The following is a 19,861-nucleotide window of genomic DNA, read 5'->3' as shown; positions in this document are numbered from 1 at the left end:
TGTCAGCCACTACTAACCTACCTCCATCCCCCTGTCAGCCACTACTACTAACCTACCTCCATCCCCCTGTCAGCTACTACTAACCTACCTCAATCCCCCTGTCAGCCACTACTACTAACCTACCTCCATCCCCCTGTCAGCCACTACTACTAACCTACCTCCATCCCCCTGTCAGCCACTACTACTAACCTACCTCCATCCCCCTGTCAGCCACTACTACTAACCTACCTCCATCCCCCTGTCAGCTACTACTACTAACCTACCTCCATCCCCCTGTCAGCCACTACTACTAACCTACCTCCATCCCCCTGTCAGCCACTACTACTAACCTACCTCCATCCCCCTGTCAGCCACTACTACTAACCTACCTCCATCCCCCTGTCAGCCACTACTACTAACCTACCTCCATCCCCCTGTCAGTCACTACTACTAACCTACCTCCATCCCCCTGTCAGCTACCCCCTCCCCCCCCCCTCCCTGCCCCTGTCTTTTTGCTCCACTGTCCAGTAAAGAGACCTCACATGTCTACAAATACTTATTTGCAGGAATCAGGAAGCCAGGGCTTCTTTTTATCTTTGCACTACTCAAGCAAGCCAGTAGCTATTTTACAGCTTTCTGTGTTTCCTCCCCTCTCCCTCTCTCTCTACTCCCCCCGCCACCCTCTCTCCCCCACTTTCTCTCCCTCTTTCGCTCCCGCTGTACTCTCTCCCCCCCCTCTCCCTCCCGCTGTACTCCCTCCACCACTCTCTCTCTCTCCCCCTCTTCCTCTCCCCCTCTTTCTCTCCCTCTCTCGCTGTACTACCTCCGCTCTCTATCTCTGACAACAAATCCCCACGAGACAATAGCATGGCAGAACAAGAGGGTTAAGACTTTTAAAAAGGGAAACTTTGTTCATACAGCAGAGAGGAGGACAGGAGGACATACAGCAGAGAGGAGGACATACATCAGAGAGGAGGACAGGAGAGCAGAGAAGAGGACAGGAGGACATACAGCAGAGAGGAGGACAGGAGGGCAGAGAGGAGGACAGGAGGACATACAGCAGAGAGGAGGACAGGAGGACATACAGCAGAGAGGAGGACAGGAGGGCAGAGAGGAGGACAGGAGGACATACAGCAGAGAGGAGGACAGGAGGACAGAGAGGAGGACAGGAGGACATACAGCAGAGAGGAGGACAGGAGGACATACAGCAGAGAGGAAGACAGGAGGACATACAGCAGAGAGGAAGATGAGGACATACAGCAGAGAGGAAGAGGAGGACTGGTGTTAGGATCATAGAGAATATCTCAGTCTACTCTAGAACATAAAGGACCTGGTTTTCTGCTGCTGACTTTCAAGGGTTAAAGAGAGAGAGAGAGAGAGAGAGAGAGAGAGAGAGAGAGAGAGAGTGTGGGGGGACAGTGAGAGAGGGAGAGAGAGGGGTAGGGAGGGACAGTGAGAGAGGGAGAGAGAGGGGTGGGAGGGACAGTGAGAGAGAGAGAGAGAGAGGGAGAGAGAGGGGTGGGGGGACAGTGAGAGAGAGAGAGAGGGAGAGAGAGGGGTGGGGGGGACAGTGAGAGAGGGAGAACTAAATGTTTTATTTCCTCACCTCTGTTGTATTTTCCTGCAGCTGTTGCTGTTATAGATGTATCCTCTCTGTCTACTGAGCCATTGCTTTTGCCCTCCCAATAAACACATCACACAGACACAGCCACACAGCCAGAAGAGAGGGCAGGGACAGAGAAGAAACACACACAGACAAGCAGGCTAGGCAGCTCACATTTCAAACTTGCAAAGGGGGTGGTGCCTAATGTGCTAGACAGCCTGTATCTTGGACCGAGTCCAGAGAAACGGGTAAAAAAAAAGAAGTCTCAATCAATTCATTTAAAACAGAGTTTGTTACGGAGAGGGCTCCTCTTAAACAGCAGGGACAGGAATGGTTACGGATGAGTAGATTATTAAACTGTGATTTTTATCCCCTTTTTGTCCACTCTGCTATTCTCTAACGTAGCATACAGTTGAATTAATCCATCAAAACTAGTCATTCTAAGTAATGGCAACCAGGGAGGATTCTGGGAGAGTAGGAGGCAGGGTTGAGAGACTAAGGAGTATGCATCCTGTATGGCATCCTATTCCCTATATAGTGCACTACTGATAGACCAGGGTCCTGGGGAAATGTAGTGTGCACTATATAGGGAATAGGGTGCCATTTGGGATGCAAACACCCTGACTTCCTGATATGCAGAGAAAGGCAGATAGAAGGGTGAGACCAGCAGGACGGGGCAGGACAGGGCTAGGCTGGCCAGGAGAGGACAGGGCTGGCCAGGAAAGGACATGGCAGGACAGGGCTGGACAGGAGAGGACAAGGCAGGACAGGGCTGGACAGGAGAGGACAAGGCAGAACAGGGCTGGACAGGAGAGGGCAGGGCTGGACAGGAGAGGGCAGGGCTGGACAGGAGAGGACAAGGCAGGACAGGGCTGGAGAGGACAAGGCAGGACAGGGCTGGACAAGAGAGGACAAGGCAGGACAGGGATGGACAGGAGAGGACAAGGCAGGACAGGGAAGGGTTGGGCTGGTCTGTATGTGTGTTTGGGAGGGGCCATGCTGTATGAGCACCCAGCCTTGGATAAATAATAACACAACTATAAACGTGTAAACAGCAGGGACAAGCAGTCAATATTATACTATATGTTACTTTACAATCATATTTTCATGATATTCAGCAGCAATTCATTAAGCAAATTGTTAAATTAGTGCCAGTAATCTGACGGATAAAATACAATAATGGACATTTTAATTCCAGACATGGCTAACGAAATCACACGAGATGAACGGACATCATATTTCAATGTAATCCCATGTAGTTACTACATATATCTAGCGAGCTAGTATAATCTATAGGGAAACTCAGTACAGCGTGGAGTTGTTTATGGATGCAGTGGTTCGTTTACCATTCAGTCAGCTCACCGCACACCATGGTTGGGATCAATTTCATTTCAATTCATTCAATTCAGGAAGTCAACTGAAATTAAAATTCCAAATTGTTCTGATCGAAATTGAGATTGGAATTTCCGTTTACTTCCTGAATTGACTCCATCCGCGCAGTCATCAAGGGGCGGCAGGTAGCCTAGTGGTTAGAGCGTTGGGTCAGTAACCCAAAGGATCAAATCCCCGAGCTGACATGGTAACAATCTGTCGTTCTGCCGCTGAACAAGGCGGTAAACCCACTGTTCCTAGGCCGTCATTGTAAATAATAAATTGTTCTTAACTGACTTGCCTAGTTAAAAAAAGGTTAAATAATTTAAAAAAAAATCTGCACAAAGGAAAAAGGAAGGAAAGGACAATCATCTAGACAGTTTAAAACCATATCTCCTGGCATTTCCTGTCAGCTGAAACAGGTGAATCGCATCGCTATAAGTTATCTATCATCCGTGTGGCTGAGGAAGACAAAGATACTGTCTGATTAGTGAGTTGATTTACAGCCTTTAGCGCAGAGTAGCTACGTGCTAGTACAGTATCTTCCATAAAGGGGAAGAGGGAAAAGCTGTGAAAACTACTTTATGTTAATAATATCAGCACTAATATCAAACCCCTTGACTTTTTCCACATTTTGTTACGGTATTTCTGTTTTTACTTCAGAAATCTACACACAATACCCCAGAATGAAAAAAAGTAAAAAACAGGATTTTTACTTATTTTAGCAAATGTATTAAAAATTTAAAACAGAAATACCTTATTTACATAAGTATTCAGACCGTTTGCTATGAAACTCGAAATTGAGTTTCCATTGATCATCCTTGAGATGTTTCTACAACTTGATTGGAGTACACCTGTGGCAAATTCAATTGATTGGACATGATTTGGAAAGGCACAAACCTGTCTACATAAGGTCCCACAGTTGACAGTGCATGTCAGAGCAAAAACCAAGCGATGAAGGTCAATGGAATTGTCCGTAGAGCTCAGATACAGGATTGTGTCGAGGCACAGATCTGAGGAAGGGTTCCAAAAAATGTCTGCAGCATTGAAGGTCCGCAAGAACACAGTGGACGCCATCATTCTTAAATGGATGAAGTTTAGAAGCACCAAGACCCTTCCTAGAGCTGGCCGCCCGGCCAAACTGAGCAACCGGGGGAGAAGGGCCTTGGTCAGGGAGGTGACCAATAACCCGATGGTCACTCTGAGAGAGCTCTAGAGTTCCACAGTGGAGATGGGAGAAACATCCAGAAGGACAACAATCTCTGCAGCACTCCACCAATCAGGCCTTTATGGTAGAGTGGCCAGACGGAAGTCACTCCTCAGTAAAAAGGCGCATGACAGTACGCTTGGAGTTTGCCAAAAGGCACCTGAAGACTATCAGATCATGAGAAACAAGATTCTCTGGTCTAATGAAACCAACATTGAACTCTTTGGCCTGAATGCCAAGTGTCACATCTGGAGGAAACATGGCACCATCCCTAGTTTGAAGTATTGTGGTGGCAGCATTATGCTGTGTGGATGTTTTTCAGCGACAGGAACTGGGAGACTAGTCAGGATCAAGGCAAAGATGAACAGAGAAAAGTACAGAGATTCTTGATGAAAACCTGCTCCAGAGCACTCAGGACCTCAAACTGGGGCGAAGGTTAACCTTCCAACAGGACAACGACCCTAAGCACATTGCCAAGACAATGCAGGAGTGGCTTCGGGACAAGTCTCTGAATGTCCTTGAGTGGCCCAGCCAGAGCCCGGACTTGAACCCAATCGAACATCTCATTTAGAACCTGAAAATAGCTGTGCAGCAACACTCCCATCCAACCTGACAGAGCTTGAGAGGATCTGCAGAGAAGAATGGGAGAAACTCCCCAAATACGGGTGTGCCAAGTTTGTAGCGTCATACCCAAGATGACTCAAGGCTGTAATCGCTGCCAAATGTGCTTCAACAAAGTACTGAGTAAAGGGTCTGAATAATAATGTAAATGTGATATCAGTTTTTTTATTTGTAATAAATTTGCCAAAATTTCTAAAAACCTGTTTTTGCTTTGTTATTATGGGGTATTGTGTGTAGATTGATGAGGGAACATTTTAGAATAAGGCTGTAACGTAACAAAATGTGGAAAAAGTCAAACGGTCTGAATACTTTCCGAAAAGAACTGCATATGAAGCATGGTGACTGATTTGTGATCTAACCCCATTGATCAAATAAATAACATTTTGACAAGCTTGTCTGGGATTGTCAAATTTGAAAAACATGAAGACAAGATAACTAACATTCTTGCTCGTCTCAATTGTCTCTGTCATAAGACCATATGCATAAAAGTCTCTTAAATCAGTTCCCATTGCTTCTGTCCTGAGACATATCTCGTTACCCATTCTGTCCTGAGACATATCTCAGTTCCCATTGCTTCTGTCCTGAGACATATCACAGTTCCCATTGGTTCTGTCTTGAGACATATCTCAGTTTCCATTGCTTCTGTCCTGAGACATATCTCAGTTCCCATTGCTTCTGTCCTGAGACATATCTCAGTTCCCATTGCTTCTGTCCTGAGACATATCACAGTTCCCATTGCTTCTGTCTTGAGACATATCACAGTTTCCATTGCTTCTGTCCTGAGACATATCTCAGTTCCCATTGCTTCTGTCCTGAGACATATATCAGTTCCCAATGCTTCTGTCCTGAGACATATCTCAGTTCCCATTGCTTCTGTCCTGAGACATATCTCAGTTCCCATTGCTTCTGTCCTGAGACATATCTCAGTTCCCATTGCTTCTGTCCTGAGACATATCTCAGTTCCCATTGCTTCTGTCCTGAGACATATCTCAGTTCCCATTGCTTCTGTCTTGAGACATATCTCAGTTCCCATTGCTTCTGTCCTGAGACATATCTCAGTTCCCATTGTTTCTGTCCTGAGACATAGCTCAGTTCCCATTGCTTCTGTCCTGAGACATATCTCAGTTCCCATTGCTTCTGTCCTGAGACATATCTCAGTTCCCAATGCTTCTGTCCTGAGGGCTGGGCGGTATAACATATATACCAGCATTGCTGCAGGAACCGGTTTGTGTTTTTACTTTACCTTCTCTAGCGGTATTACAATGGTTGTTTTGTTAAATGTGATATGCAACTCCAGCATGTGTAATGTCTGTTTTAATGAGTCATTTTTCTCTTCCTGTTGCATGCTGCTTCCCACACCAAGCCCCGCCCCCCTGTCACTCAAGGAGAGAGCAGTTGCTAGACCACTGAGTCTGCTGTTCAGATGCAGAAAGATGTTGGTGACAACGATGCTGCTTTTCTACAAGCACTATTAGTTTGTGTATATTACTGTCTGCTAGTTTGTCTTTTCTTAGCATGTTGTGGCAAAAATAAATCTTGTTAGCCGCTAATGCTAATCGCTACTTGCTTGCTAAATGTAATAAGTCAGAGCAAACTTAGCTGGCTAATACAGCCTGGTACCAGTGCTGGTGTAGGCCTAGCAAAGCATGTTGTTTGTGCAAAAGTATCTTCCAAATCAGATAGGAATAGGTCAATCATGAATATGTTAGCTAGCTAGCTACATGAGGTAAGACAACATGACCTGTAACATCTAATTAGGGTGCCCTGGAAACACTGACCAACACTTTGGTTCCTAGCCTGTCAATAATCCCTCTCTGGCTTATTCATTCATTGTCACGTCAAACAATGTATTCAAGGTGCTGCCCAGCATATTCCAACTATATAGATTAATCATTCTATACTGAACAAAAATACAAATGCAACATGCAACAATTTCAATGATTTTACTGAGTTACAATTCATATAAATAAATCAGTCAACTGAAATAAATTCATTAGGCCCTAATATATGTATTTCACATGACTGAGAATACAGATACGGATCTGTTGCCCACAGATATCTTTAAAAAAAGGTAGGGGCTTGGATCAGAAAACCAGTCAGTATCTGGTGTGACCACCTGCCTCATGTAGCATGACACATCTCCTTCACATAGAGTTGATCAGGAATGTTGTCCCACTCCTCTTCAATGGCTGTTTAAAGTTGCTGGATATTGGCGGGTACTGGAACACACTGTTGTACACGTCAATCCCGAGCATCCCAAACATGCTCAATGGGTGATATGTCTGGTGAGTATGCAAGAACTGGGACATTTTCAGCTTCCAGGAATCGTGTACAGATCCTTGTGACATGGGGCTGTGCATTATCATGCTGAAACATGAGGTAATGGTGGTGGATGAATGGCACAACAATGGGCCTCAGGATCTTGTCACGGTATCTCTGTGCATTCAAATTGCCATCGATAAAATACAATTGTGTTAGTTGTCCATAGCTTATGCCTGCTCATACCATAACTCCACTGCCACCATGGGGCACTCTGTTCACAACGTTGACATCAGCAAACCACCTCCCCACACTACGCCATACACCTGGTCTGTTGTTGCGAGGCCGGTTGGACGTACTGCCAAATTCTCGAAAACAACGTCTTAGGCGGCTTATGGTAGAGAAATTAAAAAATAAATGATCTGGCAACAGCTCTAGTGGACTTTCCTGTAATCAGCATGCCAGTTGCATGCTCCCTCAAAACTTGAGACATCTGTGTCATTGTGTTGTGAGACAAAACTGCACATTTTAGAGTGGCCTTTTATTGTGCCCAGCACAAGGTGCGCCTGTGTAATGATCATGCTGTTTAATCAGCATCTTGATATGCCACACCTGTCAGGTGGATGGATTATCTTAGCAAAGAAGAAATGCTGACTAACAGGGATGTAAAGAAACTTTTGCACAAAATGTTAGAGAAATACACTTTTTGTTTTTGGAAAATTTCAGGGATATTTTATTTCAGCTTATGAAACATGGGACCAACACTTTACATGTTGAGTTTATATTTCTGTTCAGTGTATTTCCATTATTCCAACAGTTCACCAATTAACTAGGCCTATATTTGTTTTGCCCATATCATACAGCCCTGTGTGGTAGTGTGGAAATTATAACAAAAGGGCAGGAAATGCAGAAATGTATGAAAATGATGGATTGAACAGTATAAAATGTTCAGAATGGAGAAAGCCCCATTGAAATCAGTTATAGTTTATGTTTCTACCCTAGGGGTCATGAACTACTCAAAGCATATTTACAACTTGTACTATTCAAAAACATTAAATACCGTCAAATATAGTCAATCTGAAAAATATTGTGATATGATATTTTGGTTATATCGCCCAGCCCTACCTGAGAGAGAACTTAGTTCCCATTGCTTATGTCCTGAGAGAGAACTTAGTTCACATTGCTTCTGTCCTGAGAGAGAACTTAGTTCCCATTGCTTCTGTCCTGAGAGAGATCTTAGATATCTGACACACTCTTGAACTCTGTCCGATTCTCTCTGACATTCAAATATGTGCAAGGCAGAGGCCACCATCAGTGCGTTTAGACATCTCATGTTATTTCCTATTTTTTAAATCCACAACTAAACTATCAGTTCATGCGACTCAGAGTCAGAGAGGTAAAACAGCTTGGTGAAGAAAGAGAGAGAGAGCGAGAGAGAGAGAGAGAGAGAGAGAGAGCACTCTCTTAGGAGATAAATTATAGCCCTTCAGGTTTGTGTGTATGCGATCGACCGACCGCTGTCCTGCGTGTAAAGTTACAACATGAGACTTTACCACGGCGCGATGACAACATGTCTGACTTCATGTCTTTAGCTGTCTCTGACTGGCACACAAGGTATGACAGTCTACCACTTATTCATCAGAATTCTATAGGGACCAGAGTCAAGTATTGTAGGTTTTCTGTTCTACCGGATTATGAATTGCACCCATCTGCTGTCTCAGGTGTAAATCAGTCCCTGTTTAGAGGGTCCAGATTTTAATTCGAAGGCTCTAGAAGGAATAGGTTGGACCTCCCTCCTACTCTTGACTGCTTAGGCTAATTGTCAAGTTTCTCTGTTGTACAAAGAGAGACACAAAAACGTTTAACATTCCGCCTAAAACCACCTCCTGCACAATTCATGCTTGGGCTGGTATTCTGAAACCTAGAAAGACAAGTTCTAAAGTCACAGCTTAAACCCATGCATGCCTAGGGAAAACAGCACAGCAAGGGACAAAGCAACAAACAACATAACCTACCTGTCTCGTCAGATACTCAGAGAAAGACAGAGAGAGAGAGAGAAAAAAATGGAGAGGATAGATAGAGAGAGAGTTGATAGAAGAGGAGGTTGGTAGTTGACAGAAGAGGGGGTTGGTAGTTGATAGAAGAGGAGGTTGGTAGTTGACAGAAGAGGAGGTTGGTAGTTGACAGAAGAGGAGGTTGGTAGTTGACAAGAGAGGAGGTTGGTAGTTGACAGAAGAGGAGGTTGGTAGTTGATTGGAAAGGGGGTTGATAGTTGATAGGACATGAGGTTGGTAGTTGACAGATGAGATAGGTAGTTCACAGAAGAGGAGGTTGGTAGTTGATAGAAGAGGAGGTTGGTAGTTGATAGGAGAAGAGGTTGGTAGTTGATAGGAGAGGAGGTTGGTAGTTGACAGAAGAGGAGGTTGGTAGTTGACAGGAGGGGGTTGGTAGTTGATAGAAGAGGAGGTTGGTAGTTGATAGGAGAGGAGGTTGGTAGTTGATAGGAGAGGAGGTTGGCAGTTGACAGAGGAGGAGGTTGGTAGTTGACAGATTGGTTGGCAGTTGACAGAAGAGGTTGGTAGTTGACAGAAGAGGATGTTGGTAGTTGATAGAATGTTGGTAGTTGATAGAAGGTTGATAGTTGATAGGAGAGGTTGGTAGTTGACAGAAGAGGAGGTTGGTAGTTGATAGAATGTTGGTAGTTGATAGGAGAGGAGGTTGGTAGTTGATAGAAGGTTGGTAGTTGACAGGCGAGGAGGTTGGTAGCTGACAGAAGAGGAGGTTGGTAGTTGACAGAAGAGGAGGTTGGTAGTTGACAGAAGAGGAGGGTTGGTAGTTGACAGGAGAGGAGGTTGGTAGTTGACAGAAGAGGAGGTTGGTAGTTGACAGAAGAGGAGGTTGGTAGTTGACAGAAGAGGAGGTTGTTAGCTGACAGAAGAGGAGGTTGGTAGTTGACAGGAGTGGGGGTTGGTAGTTGATAGAAGGTTGGTAGTTGATAGAAGGTTATCTTGGTGTTTGTGTACACAGAAATGATATGAGTTGACATTAAAGTGGAATGTCTTGGTGGAAGATGAACAGCAAAATGTGATTTGTTTTATTTTAAGACCGTGAGAGAATGAATGATGACAAGCTGTGTGAATTGTTTTTTCCCCAAAAAGTATAACAAAGAGAGTAAATGGAAATTCTTCAACATAAAGTGCAGATTTTCAGATGTTGTCGGATAATACAGGTACCTGACAAAATAACGGACACGCTTGACTAAATGAGGGAGACAAAGTATATTGAAAGCAGGTGATTCCTGAATTAATTAAGCAATTACATCCCATCATGCTTAGGGTCATGTATAAAAATGACCAGTCGCCCATTATTTTAGCTACCATGGCTACAAGAAGAGATCTCAGCGACTTTGAAAGAGGGGTCTCAAAGGAGCATAGGGGGTATAAAGTGTGTGTGTGTGTGTGTGTGTGTGTGTGTGTGTGTGTGTGTGTGTGTGTGTGTGTGTGTGTGTGGTGTGTGTGTGTGTGTGTGTGTGTGTGTGTGTGTCAGTCACCAAGTCTCAATCCGATTGAACACTTACGGGAGATTCTGGAGCGACGCCTGAGACGGCGTTTTCCACCACCAAAAACAAACCAAATTCTGGAATTTATGCCAAGGCACATTTGAATCTGTTCTGGCTCGTGGTGGCTCAAAGCCCTATTAATTAAGACACTTTATGTTGGTGTTCACTTTGCTTAGCCAGTTACTTGTATATATACTACACTGTAACACAAAACAAAATGGAAATAACAAAATGGGACTTGAGTTTTAAACTCCAGTCAGTCTCCCCTCTCTCTTCTATATTAGTACCTTCCTTCCAGTCAGTCTCCCCTCTCTCTTCTATATTAGTACCTTCCTTCCTTCCAGTCAGTCTCCCCTCTCTCTTCTATATTAGTACCTTCCTTCCTTCCAGTCAGTCTCCCCTCTCTCTTCTATATTAGTACCTTCCTTCCAGTCAGTCTCCCCTCTCTCTTCTATATTAGTACCTTCCTTCCTTCCAGTCAGTCTCCCCTCTCTCTTCTATATTAGTACCTTCCTTCCTTCCAGTCAGTCTCCCCTCTCTCTTCTATATTAGTACCTTCCTTCCAGTCAGTCTCCCCTCTCTCTTCTATATTAGTGCCTTCCTTCCAGTCAGTCTCCCCTCTCTCTTCTATATTAGTACCTTCCTTCCAGTCAGTCTCCCCTCTCTCTTATATATTAGTACCTTCCTTCCAGTCAGTCTCCCCTCTCTCTTCTAAATTAGTGCCTTCCTTCCAGTCAGTCTCCCCTCTCTCTTCTAAATTAGTACCTTCCTTCCAGTCAGTCTCCCCTCTCTCTTCTAAATTAGTACCTTCCTTCCAGTCAGTCTCCCCTCTCTCTTCTATATTAGTACCTTCCTTCCAGTCAGTCTCCCCTCTCTCTTCTAAATTAGTGCCTTCCTTCCCTCTCATCTCTTTCCTCTCCTCTCTTCCCTCCTTCCTTCTCCTCTCTTCCTTCCCTCTCTTTAGACCTGAGGAATTCCAAGGGCTTGCTGAAGCAGAGAGAGATTTGGAATGTGCCACTCTGACCCCAGATAGAGGGAGAACAGTGATTAAGGGTTTTATCCAAACACTTGTACCAGACTGTACCATTACCCGGGCCAGAGAGGGGTGGTCTGGTCCAACTTCAACCTCTGATAAGGAGTTGTATGTATGGGGCTGATTTAGTAGACCCTGTGAGGTTTGTAACATATTACAGGGAGAAGTCCTGCTTGTGTATTTATCTAAAATAGTTTGTTATCCCGTGTTACAGCATTGACTGGATCTGACCCAAATGAAACCATGTTCTCTAGATAATGCACTACTTTTCCGGGCCCCTAGTCAAATGTAGTGCACTATACAGGGAATAGGGTTACAGGGAATAGGGTGCCATTTGGGACGCATGCCTAGTTAGGTTTATTGGTCCAATAGAGTGAGTCCGTTCTTTTGACCGTGTATAAGGCCAGGTGCAGAGCTGTGATAGGCTTTGGCCTGTAGTAAAACAGTCTGTTTCTAAAATGCACTACTTCTGACCAGAGCTCTCAAATATTTTTTCTTTTGGATTTATTTAACCTTTAATTTAACTAAGAACAAATTCTCATTTACAATGACGGCCTAGGAACAGTGGGTTAACTGCCTTGTTCAGGGGCAGAATGACAGATTTTTACCTTGTCAGCTCAGGGATTCGATCCAGCAACCTTTGGGTTTCTAGTCCAACGCTCTAACCACTAGGCTACCTGCCGCCCCGATTAGTGCCCTAAATAGGGAATAGGGTGCCATTTGAGACGCACCCCAAGTAACCACAGATTAACAGAGTGGCAGGCTAATCCCATTGACAAAGAGATCACAACTGGTCTGGCAGGCAAATCCCATTGACAAAGAGATCACAACTGGTCTGGCGGGCTAATCCCATTGACAAAGAGGTCACAACTGGTCTGGCAGGCTAATCCCATTGACACAGAGGTCACAACTAGTCTGGTAGGCTTATCCCATTGACAAAGAGGTCACAACGGGTCTGGCAGGCTAATCCCATTGACAAAGAGGTCACAACTGGTCTGGCAGGATAATCCCATTGACAAAGAGGTCACAACTGGTCTGGCAGGCTAATCCCATTGACAAAGAGGTCACAACTAGTCTGGTAGGCTAATCCCATTGACACAGAGGTCACAACTAGTCTGGTAGGCTTATCCCATTGACAAAGAGGTCACAACGGGTCTGGCAGGCTAATCCCATTGACAAAGAGGTCACAACTGGTCTGGCAGGATAATCCCATTGACAAAGAGGTCACAACTGGTCTGGCAGGCTAATCCCATTGACAAAGAGGTCACAACTAGTCTGGTAGGCTAATCCCATTGACAAAGAGGTCACAACGGGTCTGGCAGGATAATCCCATTGACAAAGAGGTCACAACTGGTCTGGCAGGATAATCCCATTGACAAAGAGGCCACAACTGGTCTGGCAGGCTAATCCCATTGACAAAGAGGCCACAACTGGTCTGGCAGGCTAATCCCATTGACAAAGAGATCACAACTGGTCTGGCAGGCTAATCCCATTGACAAAGAGGTCACAACTGGTCTGGCAGGATAATCCCATTGACAAAGAGGCCACAACTGGTCTGGCAGGCTAATCCCATTGACAAAGAGGCCACAACTGGTCTGGCAGGCTAATCCCATTGACAAAGAGGCCACAACAGCTCTGGCAGGCTAATCCCATTGACAAAGAGGCCACAACTGCTCTGGCAGGCTAATCCCATTGACAAAGAGCCCACAACTGCTCTGGCAGGCTAATCCCATTGACAAAGAGGCCACAACTGGTCTGGCAGGCTAATCCCATTGACAAAGAGGCCACAACTGCTCTGGCAGGCTAATCCCATTGACAAAGAGGCCACAACTGCTCTGGCAGGCTAATCCCATTGACAAAGAGACCACAACTGGTCTGGCAGGCTAATCCCATTGACAAAGAGGCCACAACTGCTCTGGCAGGCTAATCCACAGATCCTCCTCTACCACTCACAGGGAAAGGCCTGACATTTCAGCCTGTTTTGGTTTACCTGGTGACACCAGACCATTCTCAAAATTGTTGCTTCTTTTTGACCATTTTAATTGAACATAATCACAGTAAGGTACTTACCAACAACGCAGTTCAAGAAAGAGTTAAGAAAATATTTACTAAATAAACTTAAGTAAAAAAATATAATGAAAAAAATACCACAATAAAATTACATAGCAATAACGAGGCTATATTCAGGGTGTACCGGTACAGAGTCAATGTAGAGGCTATATACAGGGGGTACCGGTACAGAGTCAATGTAGATGCTATATACAGGGTGTTACGGTACAGAGTCAATGTGGAGGCTATATACAGGGGGTACCGGTACTGAGTCAATGTACGAGGGTACAGGTTAGTTGAGGTAATTTGTAAAGTGACGATGCATAGATAATAAACAGCGAATAGCAGCAGTGTAAAAACAAAATGGGGAACGTAAACAGTCTGGGTGGCCATTTTATTAATTGTTCATCAGTCTTATGGCTTGGGGGTAGAAGCTGTTCAGGAGCTTTTTGGTCCTAGACTTGGTGCTCCGGTACCACTTTCCGTGCTGTAGCAGAGAGAACAGTTTATGACTAGGGTGACCGGAGTCTCTGACAATGTTTTGGGCCTTCATCTGACACTGCCAAGTGTATAGGTCCTGGATGTCAGAAAGCTTGGCCCTAGTGACGTACTGGGCCGTACGCACTGCCCTCTGTAGCGCAGAGCAGTCCATCTACTCAGTACTTTGCTGAAGCACATTTGGCAGCGATTACAGCCTTGAGTCTTCTTGGGTATGACGCTACAAGCTTGGCACACCTGTATTTGGGGAGTTTCTCCCATTCGTCTCTGCAGATCCCCTCAAGCTCTGTCAGGTTGGATGGGGAGTGTTGCTGCACAGCTATTTTCAGGTCTCTCCAGAGATGTTTGATCGGGTTCAAGTCAAGGCTCTGGCTGGGCCACTCAAGGACATGCAGAGACTTGTCCCGAAAACACTCCTGTGTTGTCTTGGCAGTGTACTTAGGGTTGTTGTCCTGTTTGAAGGTGAACCTTCGCCCCAGTCTGAGGTCCTGAGTGGTCTGGAGCAGGTTTTCATCAAGGATCTCTCTGTAACTTGCTCCGTTCATCCTTGTCTCGATCTTGACTGGTCTCCCAGTCCCTGCCGCTGAAAAACATCTGCCCCCACAATACTTCACCGTAGGGATGGTGCCAGGTTTCCTTCAGACGAGTTGATTCTTGGTTTCATCAGACCAGAGAATCTTGTTTCTCATGGTCTGAGAGTCTTCAGGTGCCTTTTGGCAAACTCCAAGCTGGCTGTCATGTGCCATTTACTGAGGAGTGGCTTCCATCTGGCCACTCTACTATAAAAGGCCTGATTGGTAGAGTGCTGCAGAGATGGCTGTCCTTCTGGAAGTTTCTCCCATCTCCATAGAGGAACTCTCGAGCTATGACAGAGTGACCACTGGGTTCTTGGTCACTTCCCTGACCAAAGCCCTTTTCCCCCGACTACTCAGTTTGGCCGTGCAGCCAGCTCTAGGAAAAGTCTAGGTGATTCTAAACTTCTTTCATTTAAGAATGATGGAGGTCACTGTGTTCTTGGGGGACCTTCAATGATGCAGAAATGTTTTCCCCATATCTGTCCCTCTATATAATCCTGTCTCGGAGCTCTACGGACAATACCTTCAACCTCATGGTTTGGTTTTTTCTCTGACATGCACTGTCAACTGTGGGATCTTATGTAGACAGGTGTGTGCCTTTCCAAATCATGTCCAATCAATTGAATTCAACACAGGTGGACTCCAATCAAGTTGTAGAAACATCTCAAGGATGATCAATGGAAAAAGGATGCAAATTGAGCTCAATTTCGAGTCTCATAGCAAAGGGTCTGAATATTTATGTAAATAATGTATTTCTGTTTGTTATTTTTAATACATTTGCAAAAAATTCTAAAAACAGTCAGTTAAAGAACACATTTTTATTATACAATGACGGCCTAACCTGGCCAAACCCTCCCCTAACCCAGGAGGCGTTGGGCCAATTGTTCGCCGCCCTATGGGACTCCTGATCACAGCCAGTTGTGATACAGTCCGGGATCAAACCCAGGTCTGTACACTGCGATGCAGTGCCTTAGACCGTTGCACCACACGGTCCCTATCGTCAACACAGAAGATCAAACAGCAGCAGTTCTGTGTTCTAGGTGGACCAGCGTTCTACATTTAAACGCTACAATAACATATTGTGTAATGCAAAGTACATAACCACTCTCTGTCATAGTTTTGTGTTCCAAATAGCAGGCTATTCCTTATGTAGTGCACTACTTTGGACCAGGGCACATAGGGCTCTCGTCAAAAGTAGTGCACTATGTAGGGAACGAGGTGTCATTTGGGATGCAAACCTATTTAGTGATAGAGTGAAGGGGTTTGAAATGGGCTCTCTGCTCTGTCTCAGATCTGTGTGGTTTAGTCACTGAGCCTCTTTAAGTGTCTGTGTGTGTGTGTGTCTGATCTGTGTAGTGAAATCATTGAGCCTCCTTAAGGGTTGGATGGAGTCCAGGAAGCCTGGCAGACGGAGTAAAATAAATTATAGTTAAAACTACATTATGCAAAGAACACTGTATTCAATTAAAGCCTCTTCACTTCACATGACTAATCCCCCACTCTCCTCTCGCTTTCTCTCCTCTCCTTTTCCTAACCCGTCCTCTCTCTTTGTCTCTCTCCCTATCTTACCCCCCCTCTCATTTTCCTCTTCACTAATCTGGCATTCCTCTGTTAATTTGTTCTGTGTTAGAGTCTGAGGAGGAGGAGGTGGAGGAGAAACTAGAGAAGAAGGGAGGTGCTGCGTTCCAAAGAATCCGTCTTCTCTCTCCCTCTCTCCCTCCTATCTCCCTCCCTCTCAGTGAATCATAGTAGACTCCGTCTTCTCTCTCCCTCCTCCTCTCTCCCTCCTATCAACCTCTCAGTGAATCATAGTAGACTCCGTCTTCTCTCTTCCTCCTCCTCTCTCCCTCCTATCTCCCTCTCAGTGAATCATAGTAGACTCCGTCTTCTCTCTCCCTCCTCTCTCCCTCCTATCTCCCTCTCAGTGAATCATAGTAGACACCGGCTTGTCAGTGTCTGGTGTCAGATAGCCGACCCGTTGCCGCGCCGACACGTTGCCGCCGTCCTGGCCCTGTCATGTGATTAACTCCCTCTCTCTGTCGCTTGGCAACGGCCCGGCTGGACGTCTTTCTCCAGGCTCTACCCCTGGGGCCCTGTGTGTGAGGGGCCGTTTAAGAGCCTCTTTCTTTCTCTTTCTCTCTCGCTCTCTCTCTCTCTCTCTCGCTCTCTCTCTCCCAGGCAGCCAGTGTGTGGCCATAGAAATAGAATATCAATAGACGGGATAAAGCCAGTTCACCCATTACAGAACATTGACTTGAATGGGAATGTTCTTTCTGGTAATTATATTTCTATAAGTACGCCTCTCTGTGTCCGTCTAAGCTGCTATGCTTCTCTATGTCTGTCCCTGACTGCCAGTGTGTGGCCATAGAAATATAACTAATAGAATAAAGCAACCCAGACCAATGGTGGCAACACTTACAGGTGAAGTCAATATGTCTGCTGCTTGGCTAAGCTGAATTCTAAACTAAGGGATCTGAGATGCTAGTTAGCAACGGCGTTGGTTCCACGAATCTGTTTTTTCTTCACTAACACTGGGTATCTTCAACCTAGCCGCTTGGGTCGACCCATCAGATAACACAGTAGACTTGAATGGGAATGTTGGTATTAGTAATTGTATTTCTGGGTGTGGGGCCTCACCCTCTGTCTAAACAGCTAGGGTCCTTGTCTGGATACTCCTTCATGACAAGGACCCTAGCAAACAAGGACCCTAGAACCTTGTCTCGATACTCTTTCATGACCCTCTGTCTAAACAGCTAGGGTGCTTTTCTGGATACTCCTTCATGACAAGGACCCTAGCAAACAAGGACCCTAGAACCTTGTCTCGATACTCTTTCATGACCCTCTGTCTAAACAGCTAGGGTCCTTTTCTGGATACTCCTTCATGACCCTCTGTCTAAACAGCTGGCTCCCTGTCTGGATACTCCTTCATGACAAGGACCCTAGCAAACAAGGACCCTAGTACCTTGTCTCGATACTCCTTCATGACAAGGACCCTAGCAGACAAGGACCCTAGTACCTTGTCTCGATACTCCTTCATGACCCTCTGTCTAAACAGCCAAGATCCTTGTCTCGATACCCCTTCATGACCCTCTGTCTAAACAGCTAGGATCCTTGTCTGGATACTCCATCATGACCCTCTGTCTAAACAGCTAGGATCCTTGTCTGGATACTCCATCATGACCCTCTGTCTAAACAGCTAGGATCCTTGTCTGGATACTCCATCATGACCCTCTGTCTAAACAGCTAGGATCCTTGTCTGGATACTCCATCATGACCCTCTGTCTAAACAGCTAGGATCCTTGTCTGGATACTCCATCATGACCCTCTGTCTAAACAGCTAAGATCCTTGTCTGGATACTCCATCATGACCCTCTGTCTAAACAGCTAGGATCCTTGTCTGGATACTCCATCATGACCCTCTGTCTAAACAGCTAGGATCCTTGTCTGGATACTCCATCATGACCCTCTGTCTAAACAGCTAGGATCCTTGTCTGGATACTCCATCATGACCCTCTGTCTAAACAGCTAGGATCCTTGTCTGGATACTCCATCATGACCCTCTGTCTAAACAGCTAGGATCCTTGTCTTGGCCCTTGTATTTAGCTCTTATTCCTTCATAACCAAAGTAGAGAGGATCTGAATAATCAAGGCGTAAATGAGCCTCTGCAGAGCGTCTCACTTTCTCAGGATTGATGAGGAACAACACAAAATCATTCAAAGCCTCAATACTAGGGCTTTTCCCCAACTAAGAAAAATCTTGATCGACAGAATTTTTACACTTGTATTTTTCAATATATAGAAACATCCTGTGTGTTTTAATAAAATCAACTAAATGCACTGAGCGTGTCTGATGATGTTGGCTTTCGCCGACTGGTCGAGCACCAGTACGCACTACCAAATGCGCTATTTTTCAGATGTTGCCATGCCGGTGTTACACAGTAATAGCGTCACTGCAATTAGCATTACGACACACATACTATAGAACGCCATTTGGGTCTTTGCGTGTCAGAAAAGATACAGTAGAATTGTCAAAGCTGTATAAAAAAGTCTGCCACGAACAATGTGTTTACAATACCGCGTTGTTAATAAAGCATCATTTGTTTTGATCGCAACTTCTGGGGTAGCTAGCTTTAGCTTGGTACATAGCTAGCACCAATACAACCAGCCTGAAAACAATGACCAGTAGAAACTGCAGTCATTTTCATTATTCTTAGCAATGATTTAGGAATCATTGTGATTAAGTATTAGCTAGCTTGCCACTTGTTGTTTGCCTTTTGAAATGTAACTCCAGGTTCATGAAAATAAATAGCTAGCCAGCTACTTAACCCTGTTGCCCAAAGCTGACGCTATAAGCAGCCAGCTAGCTTCATCTGGCTAGTGAGGCTTGACCGGACCGGGTTATGTGTTGCGAAGCTAGCCACAATAAGGATTAGGCACAATAGTGGAATTTGCGGTTTGCCTTCACAATAAAAGTATGTCATTGACAGTGATGCAAATGAATAGAATTAGTAGAATTATGCCATACTTTTGATTTGAAGGCTAACCGCAAAGTCCACTATTGTGGCTAATCCTTATTGTGGCTAGCTTCACATAGATGGATCTGACCACCATTCATCAAATAAGAACTATTTTATAAATTAGGGTTATTTTAGATGATGACACCTAGCTATATAGTTGGCTAGCTAACTATAGAGCTACTGAAACAGATGTCGTTTCACTATGTTTTTGGGGAAGAACATTGTTGCGTCCATTAGCTAGCCAGTTTTTTTTAGGTGCGCGAAACACCTTTACTAGCATCATAGCATACATATCAATGAATCGTTGTGACATATGAAATACGAGTGATAGTGTAATCAATGTGTAATAACTACGTAAAAATATGTATGAACGAGTTAAATTATTATTTGACGTGCAGTCATATTAGGGTCCTGATTGGTCAACAAGCTTATTTGACACGTCAAATAGTGTTATTATTTGATATGTATCTTTCTTGACACGCAAAGACCCAAACGGCGTCCCATAGAAATCCTGGTTGAGAATGAAACGACTGAACAAATGAACAACGAAACAGCTCAGCAAGTAGGTGAAGGAAATAGGTTTTGATTAT

At 44.8% G+C, this 19,861-nt stretch overlaps 1 protein-coding gene across 3 annotated transcripts in view; it reads right to left on the bottom strand.

The window, feature by feature from the left end:
- The window catches only part of LOC106578757 (zinc finger MIZ domain-containing protein 1), a 396,722-nt gene that overhangs the window by 86,185 nt on the left and 290,676 nt on the right, over nucleotides 1-19,861 (bottom strand). The window contains exon 1 of one of the 3 annotated variants that reach the window (XM_045702292.2): nucleotides 1,586-1,806. The exons of the other annotated variants lie outside the window; for them this stretch is intronic. The gene's annotated coding sequence lies outside the window, so the exon portion shown is untranslated. Of the gene's footprint in view, nucleotides 1-1,585; nucleotides 1,807-19,861 lie in introns of those variants that run through there. 3 annotated transcript variants of the gene reach the window in all.

The sequence above is a fragment of the Salmo salar genome, chromosome 19 (genome assembly GCF_965601325.2).
Source record: "Salmo salar chromosome 19, fSalSal1, whole genome shotgun sequence".
In the NCBI taxonomy this organism is placed as follows: Eukaryota; Metazoa; Chordata; class Actinopteri; order Salmoniformes; family Salmonidae; genus Salmo; species Salmo salar.
The sequence above is the reverse complement of the archived record's forward strand: the minus strand, read 5'-3'. Positions and strand labels throughout refer to the sequence as shown.